This window comes from Morone saxatilis, unplaced genomic scaffold, assembly GCF_004916995.1.
Source record: "Morone saxatilis isolate NCDOM2014 unplaced genomic scaffold, NCSU_SB_2.0 Contig6, whole genome shotgun sequence".
NCBI lineage: Eukaryota > Metazoa > Chordata > Actinopteri > Moronidae > Morone > Morone saxatilis.
The window spans coordinates 7,577,303-7,590,972 of NW_023340206.1; the positions used below are offsets into that span (position 1 = coordinate 7,577,303).

At 43.8% G+C, this 13,670-nt stretch overlaps 1 protein-coding gene across 4 annotated transcripts in view; it reads right to left on the reverse strand.

Moving 5' to 3' along the window:
• The window catches only part of dock9b (dedicator of cytokinesis 9b), a 65,814-nt gene that overhangs the window by 39,290 nt on the left and 12,854 nt on the right, over positions 1-13,670 (reverse strand). The gene's annotated exons all lie outside the window — the stretch shown is intronic.

Below are 13,670 nucleotides of genomic sequence, written 5' to 3' on the forward strand. Positions count from 1 at the left end.
GTTTGGTAAGAGATTTGGGTGTGTTATGCTGTAGCCTGGAGCCTCAAACAAAGACGAGTTTCTGGAGCCACAAAAGGTTTTGTACAACTTTTTCACATTAGCAGTATTGCGCCCCAAGACAACACACAATGTGGAAAATCGGTGGAGCTCCCCTGCAAGAGCGTTGCATTCTGGGACTCTTTGCTAGTGAGCCTGTCATGGATGCAGCACAGAAGATTTATTAGCTAGTGGGGTGATTGTTGCAATTCCCTGCTCCCTAATTGTTTATGATCTGATCATATGACGATAAAGATGGACTAAATGGATCCTATATTGGATCCAAAAACTGCGTTACTGTGGAAATTACTAAAAATAACTGTCACCAGCCGCAGTAACAATATTTAGACACACGATCTGTGTTGATAAAGTTCTGCTCCCCCATTGATATTTTGCCCGGCTTTGAACTGTTCCTCCGCCGTGTATCCGCTGCAGCAGGCACCCACAGCAGGGTCAGTTAAAACACACTTCCCCCTTATCCGGCTCTTAGACGCAGCACGCACACACTCACGGACACTCTCCTGCTGCTTTCAGGAACAGTTTGAGTCGCCCCTTGTTCCTCCATCCAGTCAGCGATCTCTCCAAGGAGAATCACTCGCCTTTAATCTTTAAGCAACGGAGGCGCCTCCGTTCAGCTGTTTTCTATCGGAGAGTGTGTTTCAGAATGATGACATTTAAAGTTTTCAGTGAGGAATTACTGTGGGTAAATTTATGCAAATCCTTTATTTTGTTTTTTCCCCCCCACCTCTCTTATGCTGTGTTACACACAACTCCCAAACCACACTGGCGTTTACAAGCCACTGAATCTCTCTGACTCAACAAGCACGATTAATAACTCGTCCAATTATATTTGTGGGAAGAGAAGATGGGGCTCTCTTGTGCACGCAGAACGAGAGGAAGGGGGGGTGGGATGTCAGAGAGTGGGGATGACATGCCACGGGTCCAGATGACTTCAAAGGCTGTCGTGTCTCCATTACAGTTTCGACGGCATCGCTCCTAACAAAATGTAGCACACAGGCTTGCAAGGGTGTGTGTGTGTGTGTGAGTTTCACTTTTTGTACTGCGGGGTTCTCTGATGTGTGAGGTACTGTGCATAATTAGCATAACTTGTTTTAACTGTACTCGCTTCAAAGGGACTTGCTGAAATGTACCATTCAGAGAAATAACTTCTTTTAAAAACACAGGAAACTGCACAGGGGCTGTAAAATAAGGTCGTTCCACTTCGCCAGCAGGGCATTCAGGAGGAGAGGTGAGATGGAAAAAGCTTTATAAGCCACAGGAATAGCCACTGTGCATGGAGCAGCATTAGGAATGTAATTAACGAAAGTGTGTAGTGCAGCCACTGATGATTATTATTTAAGCATTTAGCCTGTCAGATAAAGGTGAAAAATGTCCACTACAATTTCCCAGAGATCAAGGTGTCTTCTTTTATCCAAAAAACGGTCATTTAAGAATCAGTAAATGTCATTTTTTCCTTGCTAGCCGTGACATTTCAGACATTTCAGCCATTCATGGTGCCTAAAGAATGAAGCATTTCGACAATGGTGCTCCTCTGAGCTTTATTTCCAGCAACTATTGTGTGGATCTCTGTGAAAGTGTTACATGTCCTTCAAAAGTGTCAGAGTTGTGGGCCTGTGTGGCATCCACAGGCAGTCACTCGACACACAGAAAGACAAACTGCTAAGAACACCAAACAAACAGGGGAGATGACCTTCAAACTAAAGTCTCCTCCTGGCTTTTTCCTCCAAAACCGTCTCTAACAAGTCAGAAGTCGTTCTATATTTTAACCCCAAAATGCCAGTTATTATAGTCAGTGTCTGCTTTGTGTTCTCTGATAATGGAGGTAAATCTCTCTTGAATTTTGCTGCTGAAGCTGGTTGGAAACATTTTATGTTTCCTTTTAGCAGCCTGGTTAAGTTCAATCATGTTGGAAAAGGCTGAGAGATTAAACGGGGAAACTCAGTGTGTGTTCCAAAGGATATTTTAGGGTGAAGTATTTAAATCTAAAGCAGGTTCCTGACTTGAATTCCTCTGGCCTCAGTCTGTGACGGACTGCTGACTGCACTGCGTCCCCGCCGTCCTGCGGAGGCCTCAGTGACAGCGTCACCAGCTCAGCGTGATAATCAGCCTCTTGTCAAAGACCCTGGCTGCGCTGAGGTCATCCCGCTTCATTCACCCACATCTCTGGAGCGCTCTCACACCATCACGCTTCCTGGAGCTCTCACTGGTACCATGCCAGCAATACCACAAGGATGTGTGAGTTTGTGACTGAATGTGTGTATGGTGGGAGATGGGAGTGTAAATTAGTTTACAAGGCCATCTGCGTAAGAGCTTGACGTAAAAAAAAGTTTTAAAAAGTTGTCAGAGAGAGAGAGAGAGAGAGAGAGCAAAGAAGGAGGAGGATGGCGTCCGTTTGTTTTTACACAGCTTGAACTCATTAGGACATGTGAGCCTTCCACACCCTTCCCAAGAGGCACACACACACACACACACACAACAAAGTTAGGACAGGGGTCCTCATGCTCTAACCTGTGTCTTTCACTTAGAACTGTACCTTTGAAACCAATATCACACAGAGGAGAAGCGATAAATGGACTCCACCATCTGTGTTCTCAACTTCTCGCTCTCTTTTCTTTTGTTCTGACATAAGAAATCAAAAACCTTTTTTTTTCTTCTCAAACAATTACATTTTTATTCAGATAGTTGAGCAGAGTTGAACAGTTCCTATATTGCTCTTCTATGCATGATTTCCAAATTAATAACATTTAAAGATTTAAAAAACAAACTTGGTTCTGATCATTTGGGGTGTGAAATGATGTAAAGTACAGCTGTAGTCTAGTCAATATCAGATGATTGTTTAAATGTTTGCAGCTCCCATAGTGTTGAGGCTCAAGTGGTTTACAACCAAAATTGCATGTATTGGATTCCTCAGGAGCCTGAGATCAGCCTGACATCTTTTGTAAAGCGTAAAGAAGATCAAAGATAATTAGGTCTGATCCTTTCTAGCCTGTAACAACAATACTTAACATCAGAAAGTGTTCTAATGTTCAGTATTAGTATAAAAGAAGTAGTAGTAGTAATAAGGGTTGTAGTATTAGTATGAGTAAAACTTGAAACCTCCATTAAACCAGCATCAAAGCTTCATAGTGCTATATGAGTATCTAAATTACGTACTTGTGTAGATAGCGTTTCCGAGCAGGGGGCACTGTTGGTTTTCAGTATCAGGGGTTCTGGTTGACACTTTGATCACTTCCTCCGCTCTTCATACCTTCATTGTGTTCAAGATCAGATCACACACACACAGACACACACACACACCACAGGTGGAAGAGGCAGTGTCAGGTGTAGCGGGGGACAATGCAGGGATGCGTAGCAGCGAGCCAACACGGTGTCTGTGACAGTGACGGCGGCGGTGCACTCCTCGAAGCTGCTCCTCTCCTCTTTCATCATCTACAGTCACAGCGTGTGTGAGGAACATTGCTGGCCAAAAGGAATCCACAATGGCAGTTTTTTTGACACTGGTGATGTCATTTACTTGAAATACAATTTTAAATAAGTTTTCAATTAAATCATTTAATATTTTGTTTCCATGTGGGATAATTTTACTCTCCTTTTTCCATGTAATGTCCTTTTACATTTAAAAAATACTGGACAACTTTTGCTCTAATAAATTATGAGTTGAAACCTAATATAACTGCAAGACTGTGGAGCCTATTTCAGATTTATTTGGTCCTTAGGAGCACCTGTTGGTATACAGGTATGCAAAGGTTATTTTTTATGAAGGGGTTTTAGGACTGAATTAGATGAAAGCTGCCATAAATTACACGTAATGATGGTATTGCTAAAGATACAAATAGTATTTGTGTGCGATGCTGTGGTTCGTGCATATGATGGAGGTCAGGATTGGTTAAGTGGCTGGCATAAAGAGCAGAACATGCATGGAAAACTGATGTAGGTGGCTGCAGAGACGATGGAATACCTGATGAAAGTGGATAAATACGATTGTTTTCACAGGTTGTTCATGAGGCAATGAGGGAATAAGCAGAGTGGGAATGAAAAGAAGACAACTTGTTTATTTTTCAGTGCCGCAGGTGCCTGCTTACAGCTTATTGGTTTTTTGGATGACTCTTTTACTCTAAAGAGGGCAATTTATGTCCCTCTCTCGTCTCTCTCCAGGGGCGAGGGTTGAAGTGGCTAGCTTATTTTAGCAGGGTCTCGTGGTCTTGACTTGTGGTGACATATTAATTGAGCGTCTCCTCTAAAGAAAAGAAAGGCCAGTGTCGCGATTGGTCTGGTGCTGTTTGTAGAGCTTTGAAAATTGGTTTTGTTTGGCTGGAAAAGCTCTCAGGTGTTTATTTACACATCAGAATGTTTCAAATGGCAGCTGGCTCTCTTTCTGTATGTGTGTTTGTGTGTTTCTCTGCGCATGTCTGGTTGCATATATGCTGTGTTTGCTCACTTACGTACATGCCAGCTGCGTGTGCATGCGAGAGATAAAGACTCGGGGAGAGCAGAGAATAGGTGAGCGAGACAGTTTCCTCAGCTCTCCGGCCTCTTGAGTTTCCACGCTAGTTGTCCTCGCTGTCCTCTTCATCCATTATTGACCATATTCATTCACACCAGCCTCTAGAACACATTACATCTCCCGTGTGGCTTTCTAAGGAGAAGAGCGCATTTGTTTTCCCAACTTTTCGCCAACTGGTGTGTATGTGTGTTTGGTCAAGGGTATGAGCTCATCAGTATGGCCGAGGTGACCACTGCAGAGTATAAACTGTCATCGGTGTAATTTACAGGTTTGTAAGTTTCCTCAGCATTGCTGTGAACTTCAACGTTGCATTCAGACACGCTGCATACATTTAACACACACACAGACACACACACACACACACAGATATACATAGACCGTACCTTTGTTGTGTACCTCCTCAAACTCAGGTGCAGGAGCTTAGCAGTTCAGCGGAGCCAATAAGTGAGGGAAAGTAACTGCTCAGCCACCTATCTGAACACGGTTACCAAGACAACAATTGTTTTAGCTGGCATTTCTGTGAAGAGGAACATTACAATAACAACATGAGGCCTCAACAAATTAGCCAGTTGGAAAGCTGGAAAAATGACACATGTGTTCTGTATTTGTTCTGGACAGAATACCTTGTTTTGGGAAAAGACAAATCAGAGTTTTCTTTCCACCTTTATTTTCCATCTTCTGATGATTGGAAATCTTTTAGAGGCATCATGGGAGACGTAAGAAGAGGTAAATTGTGGTGTGTTTTACAGCATTGGATGCATTGTTTGAGTTTTTCAGTTGTATGGAGCAAAGACGAGGTAAATCCACAATTTGGACCCTGCAAAAATATGGGCTTGACTAAAATGAAAACAAAAGCTTGTTTCTAAACGTTAGCAGGCAGCTAAATGATCCAGAGATATTAGTTGTCTTTTAATGAAGTGAGACTGATCGCTCACTCTCTCTCTAGCTCTGTCTCCGTCTCTCTGCTCAACTGAAGTATCAATAATAAGATTTATCTGTCTTCCCCCGCAGCCTTGATTCAATTATCTCCATCTCTCTCCCTCTTTCTCTTCCTCTGGCTCCCTCCCTATTTGCCCCTCCACTGCGGATCCGTTTCCAATTGAAGGCAGGTCATGCTTTGTGTTTCTATTTGTCATGACAGGGTTCCTTAACGAGTGTAGGCTCCCTTCCACTGCGGCTTAATCAGATCTGGAAAGGAGGGAGGGAGGGAGGGAGGGAGGAAGGGATGAGGAACAGAGAGGTGGGGGTAGCCAGGTAAAAGTGGGGTCACAAGTAGTTTACCTCCAACTCCTCATTGTCTGCATTTCCCCTTTTTAGGAAAATTAGATTTGTGTGGTCCCTCCTCTTCCCCCTCCTCGAAATGTGTGTTTCGTGTCCAATCTGAAGCCTTTGAAGTTTGAAGGGTCCCTTGCCCCTCCGCACGCCCTCCATAGCCAACCCCCCCAACACCAATACCCCCACTTTATTTTGCCTTACCTTCTTCCAGACATACCTCATTACCTGAGGCTGTATTGGAAGAAAGAGTGGCGGCTAATCAAATTGACTCGGCAGGTTTTCTGCCATCAGAGGAAGTGCCGGCCATTGAGGGGTCAGTGGTTCAATACTAGGCTTCAGAAAATCTTCATGAAGTAAAAATTTCATAATATCTTGAGAAAAAACTACATAGCCTTTCATTTTCAACTGGTGTTCAGGCAACATATGTTGATAAAAAGATAAGCTGGTAAATAACGCACTATGGTACATGGTATGTTTCCAGCCACTTATTGTTATGCACAAATGTCAGGAACACAGTCTTTACACGAGGCTGAGATGGAACAGTTGAATTAAAATACAAAATATCCAATAAAAGAAGTTGGCCACAGCATCCCAAGTTCAAATGCTCTTGTTGCAAGCCACAACTCTTACTAACAACCTAGCAGCTGTTAAAAATTAACAAACAACAAAAATGCCATCTTCGGTTGGAAGCAGCAATTAAATGCTGTGATTACTTTTGCACAGTTGTAAATTGTATGTAATCTCACATTGTGAGAAAAACACACACAGACTTTGATCTTATTCAGCTGAAATGTCAGAAATTAACTTAAAACTTCTCTGAAAGTGCTGGTTCTTTGAGCTAACTCAGAGGCATCCAATCAAAAAAACCAAAGTGAGGTAGAGAGTAAATTCAGAGAGACAGAGTTGAGTCTGTTTACAATTGGCAGGTCTGGAGTGTGAACATCTTGAGGTGAGCCTCTGGCTAACTTCACAGAAGCTGTGAATGAAGTCTTTCTTATGGCCTGTGCTATGCAAATGGCTGCATACATACACACACATATGCAGTAAGTGCGCACACGCACAAAGTGCCTCCCCCCTCAGAAAAACACACACTTGCATTTACGCACACATCACTTGTTAGTGCACATGAGGGACGAGGAAGGGCAGCGCAGCTGTTGAAGCAGCCAAAGGCATTAGCTGGTACAGTTCAACAGCTTTGCATTGGCCCAGCGTGATTTGATGGGGGGGTGGCCTTGTTTTTAGGGTTGCTAGCCATTTGCGGTGCTCTTGGATTTCCAGGGGGAGTATAGGGTATGTGATAGATACCAAGCATCTGTCCTATTGCTCACCACCGGATGGGAATCACACAGTTTTTAAATTAGTCAGAAGGAGGCTGGATGTACATTTCTGTTGGGTAGATTACATGCTGAGGGAAAAAATCCCTGGCCTGAGCTCTTGCTAAACATCGTAAGGAAAAATCTGTGTGAAATGACAAATGAGTTACCATGTGCAGCTCGCTCAGATGTTATTTCACATACATTTGATCCAGCTGACATTCTTATTCAGAGCGACCTACAATGAGTGGCTGACAAAGAATAAGCAGATACAAGTTCAGCTCAACAAGACACATGGATGTTCATTGGCTTTGGTTCTTGTAGGGGTCAAAGATGACTTTTAAGTTAATATGGGATACTCTCCACAACTACAAGACCACCCTGATGCCACATATTAACACAGTGATGCCTACTGTATGATATGTCCATACGCAAATAATACGGCTTCTGTTAGAGATGAACATGATCCACATCAGTGTCCTGGATGGGGTCTTTGTGTGGCAGCCGTCAACTGCCTCATCTACAATGGTCGTTTCACATACACAACTATTGGCATATTTACGATGTGTGTTGTGATGGCTGTAAAGTCATGAATTTCTTCCTTCCACAGCTCAGTCGTAAAAGTTGTCCAGCTTGGAGAGCTCCAAAAAGCAACACTCACAGGCCGAGACATAGTAATTTTTGCAGCTTATTGTCGAAACCAGCCATTCGCATCTCACAAATCACCAGTTTTGTCTGTTTTTATTCTTCAGACAATTGCAACTGAATAGGGGAAAACATTACTCAATTAGCATTTTTGGTCATAAAAGAGTAATTCTTTTTCAAAACAATAATGTTTTAAGACAGATGTTTTTCCTTATTGTGGTGGCGATGATGGTGTGTGTTTAACAGCTCTTTTGACCTTTCCACAGTCCGCACGAACTTGCCTGCCCTTCTCTGGCTCCTCCTTTGGGGCTGCTAACACACAGGAGTAGGACAGAAAATCCCGACGAAGGCCCTGAAGCGGCGTATGTATGTGTAGGAGTGAGTGATAGAACGCATCAACATGTTTTACGTGTGTGTTGGCGAAGGGCAGACATGTCATCTTCAGTGAGCGTCCTCTGGCTTTGGCTTCGTGTTGACCTCTCACCCAAATTAAACTTCCACAGTTCTCTCTCTTTCCTCTTCTCTCTCAGCCTCTCTCCGCTGCCCACTGCCAGGCACTTTTGTTTTCACATGGCCGACTTCTCAGGGAACACGCTCATATTTGTGGCTTTCGGGGTTGGCAGCAGAGTGTGCTGCGCCTGTCAAGTTTTTTCACTCCGACTTACCCCAGCACCCAAATTGAACTGTTCAGTCATTTCCTGTCATCCCCCCTCAACCACCTCCATATCCCATATTTGCCAATAATGTCAAATTTCAGTGTTGAGTCCGACAGGGCAAAACATCATGTGCTGGAGTGCATCTTTTCCTCTGCAAAGTAGTCGCCCACGCTGAATGTATAAAGAAAGTGGCCCTCATTATCACTGAAAACCTCTTAAATCCAGATAAGAAATTGACTGACAGCTCATGGAGCCTTCAGCAATTTTGGCTTCTGAGGAAATACATTTGTTTAAATGACCTACAAAGGAAAAGCAAACATTTTGGTCTTTTTGAGTACCCGCAAAACCGTTGCATGAGCACATGGTTAAAAGACTCCTCCACAAATAGGCCAGGCTCATCCAAAGCATATCCCTGGATGTGAGAGAGAGAGAAAGAGACATGCAGAAAGAAAGGGAGAGATGGTTATCTGAAGTGAGGTCAGAAATGAAACATGTCATAGCAAATTAGAGCCATGTTGTTTGAATTACTCCGGCCTGCTTCTTAAAGAACAGTCTGCCCGTGGAAAAAAAAAAAAATGGGCAGAGAGCGTGTATTGAGTAAGTAAAGCGAGAGACAGACAGAGGGAGAAATGGGAGAAAGAAAGACACGAGAGGTAATTTACAGTGGGAGTAAAAGAGATAAAGACATAGGAAGATATGAAAAGAAAGAATAGCAGCGCAAGTTAGCAAGAGAGAAAACAGAGGGAGGGACAGGCTTGACAGAAAAAAATGATGTTTTCTCTGGAACAAATAATGTGACTCGGGCTGAGTCATGGGCCTGCCGAGGAATGATGATGATGATGATGATGAGAAGAAACCTTGGACTCATTCCTGCTTGGAGCTAAGTTTGGGGCATCATTTACCAAACTACTGGAGAGGGGCCCCTGCGTATGTGTGTGTGTATGTGCAATAATAACCACATTCTCTAAGCATCTTCGGCCACCGGGGCCTGTTTTTATAGCTGGGAACAGGGATGGGCCAACACTCGTTAGGAAGACTATTTCTGAAGATGGGAGGGAAAAAAAAAAACGGAGGGCTTGAGGGGAGAAGGATGACCAGAAGGGGGTGTGCAGAGGGACAGAGAGCCCGCAGGCTCACAGACTGGTCTGTCCAATTGCGATGTGTTGAACGAGAGATGAGCCAAAGGTCTGGCTTTCTCTGGGAAAATAGCCTCCTAAGACTGCGATCCGCATAGACTTCCCGGAGAGGATTTCACAACTCTGAAAGAGCGAGAAACACTGAGAAAGCACTTTGAGCAGTGACCGAAATGGAAAGGGTGGATGTAGTGGCTGAAAATCATCAGATAGAATCTATATCTAGGAAGATTTACTCCCATTTTTTTCTCCTTACACAATAGCTGTCTTCACTTCTCGTGTCTTCTTTTTTCTTCTCCACTTTGTTTTAATACTTGCGTATGTTTAGCAAAGATAGAGACATCACACAAGCACAAATTATATGTGTGTGCGTGTATGTGTGTGTGTGGGCAAGAGAGAATTGGAGAGATTGAGATTCAGCATATTGTGTAGCCTGGTATTACACACACACAGAAAGGGAAAGAGTGCAAAACAAGCAGGGATAAGCTGAACTGGTAATCTTCTCTTCAACAAAGGAATGCATTTACGAGACACGTGTGTTTGTCTGTTTGTGTGTGCCTGTATGTGTGGGTAAATGTGTGGGGCTGTGACTGTGCGCCCACAGCATAAGTATCTCATTTTTCGTTTGTATTGTGTAGCAGTCTGCCGCAGTGCAAGTCATGCCACCATAAACACGAGGGGGGACAGGCGTCTTTGAATAGCAGCAGTGTGTGTTGGAAGACATCAGGCGGTGAATCCATCACGCTACCACTGACAGGCCCAGCGATGGGAAATAAATATTTACTCTAAGCTTCCCCAAATCACATCCAGAGATTTCTGTGTGCGCTTTCTGTCTCTTCTTCGATTGTCCTCCGCTTCTGTCCCTCTGTATTTCAGTCCGTCTGTACCGCTTCTGCTTTTTCCCCCATTCTCTCTTCTCTCTCTCTATGCATTGTTTCATTGACTCTCATTCTCTCCATCATAGTCCCCCACAAAACACACAGCAGAGCAGGGGCCCATGTAGACGTGGAACCCAGGTCATGTTTCCACTCAAGCGCACACACACCAACTCACACAAAAGGGGGTACAAACATATACACAAACATGCCCACCACACACACACACACAGGGTCAGCCTGAGATATCCATCTGGGGTTTGTCATGTCAGACATGGCCCATGTCTCTCTCTTCTGTAATTATGGCAGTATTTATTTTTTCAGATCGTCCCGCTGGGTTAGGAGCGTCCCGTGGTGTGGTTTGGACGTGGAAACGCACTCCGCTCAAGACATCCAGCTTAGCAGAAAAAAGGGCGCACAGTACATTGACTAGAAATTTGTAACCCATAATTCAGAGATTTAATGTAATGTGGAGGAAGTGTGTGTGCGTGTGTGTGTGTGTGCGTGTGTGCTTGGGCACAGCAAGTATGCAAGTATAGGAGAAATGCAAGTGCAAGTATAGGAGAAAGGGAATGAGGCTGTAACTTTTCACAGCGAAGTAAACGCTCGACAGACTGAGCCTCACCAATGCCAAGAGAGTGAGATTTGATATTATAACTTTTCATTGCATTGCATAACACTTATGGCCCATGCATAATGCCTGACTGACTTTGTAACAACTCCTCCATGTATAATGTATCTACAAATTCAGACCCTGTTGCCTTCCACAAAGTGTTGATCTGAAGAACCACAGTGTCTCAAGCTGAGAAGTCTGTCTCTCACTTACCAGTCATAACTCGAAAAGCATGTCATTGGTAAAAAAATTAGGTAGAACTGTGCATTCAATCACACAAACACAACATATATAATGTAATATAACACTGAAATATAATCAACTAACAGTTTTAATAATTCATAGGTTATTGATCATCATAATTGTGATGGGAGTTTTTACGTTGTATAGAGTGGATAAACACATGATTAATAAAAAAAACAAACAGATTCCTTACGAATGAAATTTGTTATTTTCAGTGCTAAATATTTACATATATTCATTCATTTATTCTTCTTCTGGACTTGGGTTCACAGTTAGTAAGTCGTAAGCAAAACATATTATGTATTTTGGCAACTGCAGTTCTTATGGTTTTTACTACTCTTTTAGTTGTGTCTCTCTATCTATATGACATAACTAATTCACTAGTGTCTCTGCAGAGAAACAGAGATGTGATGACTCTGCAAGACATGTCCATAGGCGTCAGACTAGTTTAAAAACGACTGTCCTCTTATAATAAACCATGCACTATGATAAACCAATTTACAATTTAAGTCATGAGTAATAGTATTAAGTTCATCTTGGGTTTAGGCAATTGGATTAAACAGAACTTTTAAACTTGTCTGATTGTTCATGTTGCACTCAAAGCTGTGTCTAGTGATAATGTGATAATTATAATTTATAACCTTCATGAAAGTAGGGTTAATTTACAGGCTGCTGTCTTAGACTACATTGGTTGACTGGTTACCTTATCTGAACCCCACCTTACTCCAAATCCAAGAAAATTCTTTTCTAACCCTTCCTCTTTTCTTCTGGGTTGCACGTCTCATAGTAATGACTGTGCGTGTGTGTTTGTGTGAGTGTCTACCCAGCTGAGTGGAATCACCCTCTGTCCTGGGCACACTCAATGAACTTGGCACTCACGCCACCTTTTTCACCACTCCCGGCCTCCTTTCACTTTCTCTTCCCTGTCTGTCTGTCTCCTCATTTCTCTTTATCGCCTTACAAATCCTTTACCCTCTCACTGTCTTTTATCACTTTCCTCCAAGCTGCCTTGTTCCTCTCTTGACAAAAACGTAGATGAGTCCCCTTGAAGAATAAAAAAAACCCAACAAGATAGAGATAATGGCCTATGTCCAATCGGCCCGTGGTGCTAATCAGCGACTATCGTGGGAAAAGCACAGGGGGACGGAGGTGGCGGTGGTGGTGGAGTTGGTGGTAGGAGGAAAACCAGGCCTATTGTCCCTAGGAGATTAAAGTCCCCGAAAAGGCGGCATTGTCCACCGACGGGGATAAATCTTCCTCCTCCCGTCACTCAGGGACTGAATTCAATTCTCCTCAACCTCTCCTAAAAGAGAGGCTTATCTCCTGCTCAATAGCTTGTTGCGCTACAAGCCAGGCAGGAATGCACCAAGTTGTATCCCTGACACCCGCTCACTGAGTTAAAAAGGAATTAGGGGGGGAAAAGAGAGAGCTAGAGAAAGTGAGCGCCTGAATTGCAACCTCTATTTTGCCAGAGGATGTGCGCTGGGAGGCAGATTGAGGTGCCGATAGAAGCTGACAGAAGGAGAGGGGACAGGAGAGCGGGATTGATTGACTGCTGCCGGGGGATTGAGGCCAGCGGAGAAGAATAGTGGCCCAGTCTGCTTTCTCCGGGGCTGCGAGCAGCATGGTAAACTGCTGCCCCATTGGAGGACAGACAGAGGAGCCCCAGCGGAAGAAACCACTTGGGAGCTCCTGGCATGCGGTCTGGATGCCACCTAACAAATTCACCCCCTCCTTCCCTTTCTTCCCTTTACTTTGCCCCCTATTGCTACAGCAGCATCTCTGTAACTCCAGTCCAGGGGGCATCACCAGTTGCTAAGACCCACTGCTTCACAACACTTGGATGCCCCACACCCCCTCCCAATAGATTCAATTCAGACCCCCCTGGTCCCACAAAAAGGGATAGACAGAGACAGAGAAAGGATGGTTGGCAAATAAAAAGAACTTGTGCAGACTCAGGCCCATAGTCCTGCTCTGTTTGGCCCAAGGAGAAAAACAAGCCTTGCGTCCCCATTTTTCACCCCTTTCTTTTTCATTCTAACCCCATTTGAGCTATCTCCAGGAAGAGACACAAAAAGAGAGAAATTGAGAGAAATGGATGGTGAGAGAGAGAGAGAGAGAGAGAGAGAGAGAGAGAGAGATATCGATATAACATTCACTGAATGCCCCTTCACATGACCACTCTTCTCCTTAGTCTTTTGGGCTCCATTGCCTCTCCATACCCTCCTCCTGTTGCCCCTTGTATGAAAAAACAAGATTTTTCCGCTTTGCCACCAATTTCCCCATTTGTTGTTTATGCCTAGTCTGTCCTTGCTTTCACAATGCAACCCCCCCTCCCTTTCCTTCTCCCCCCCCC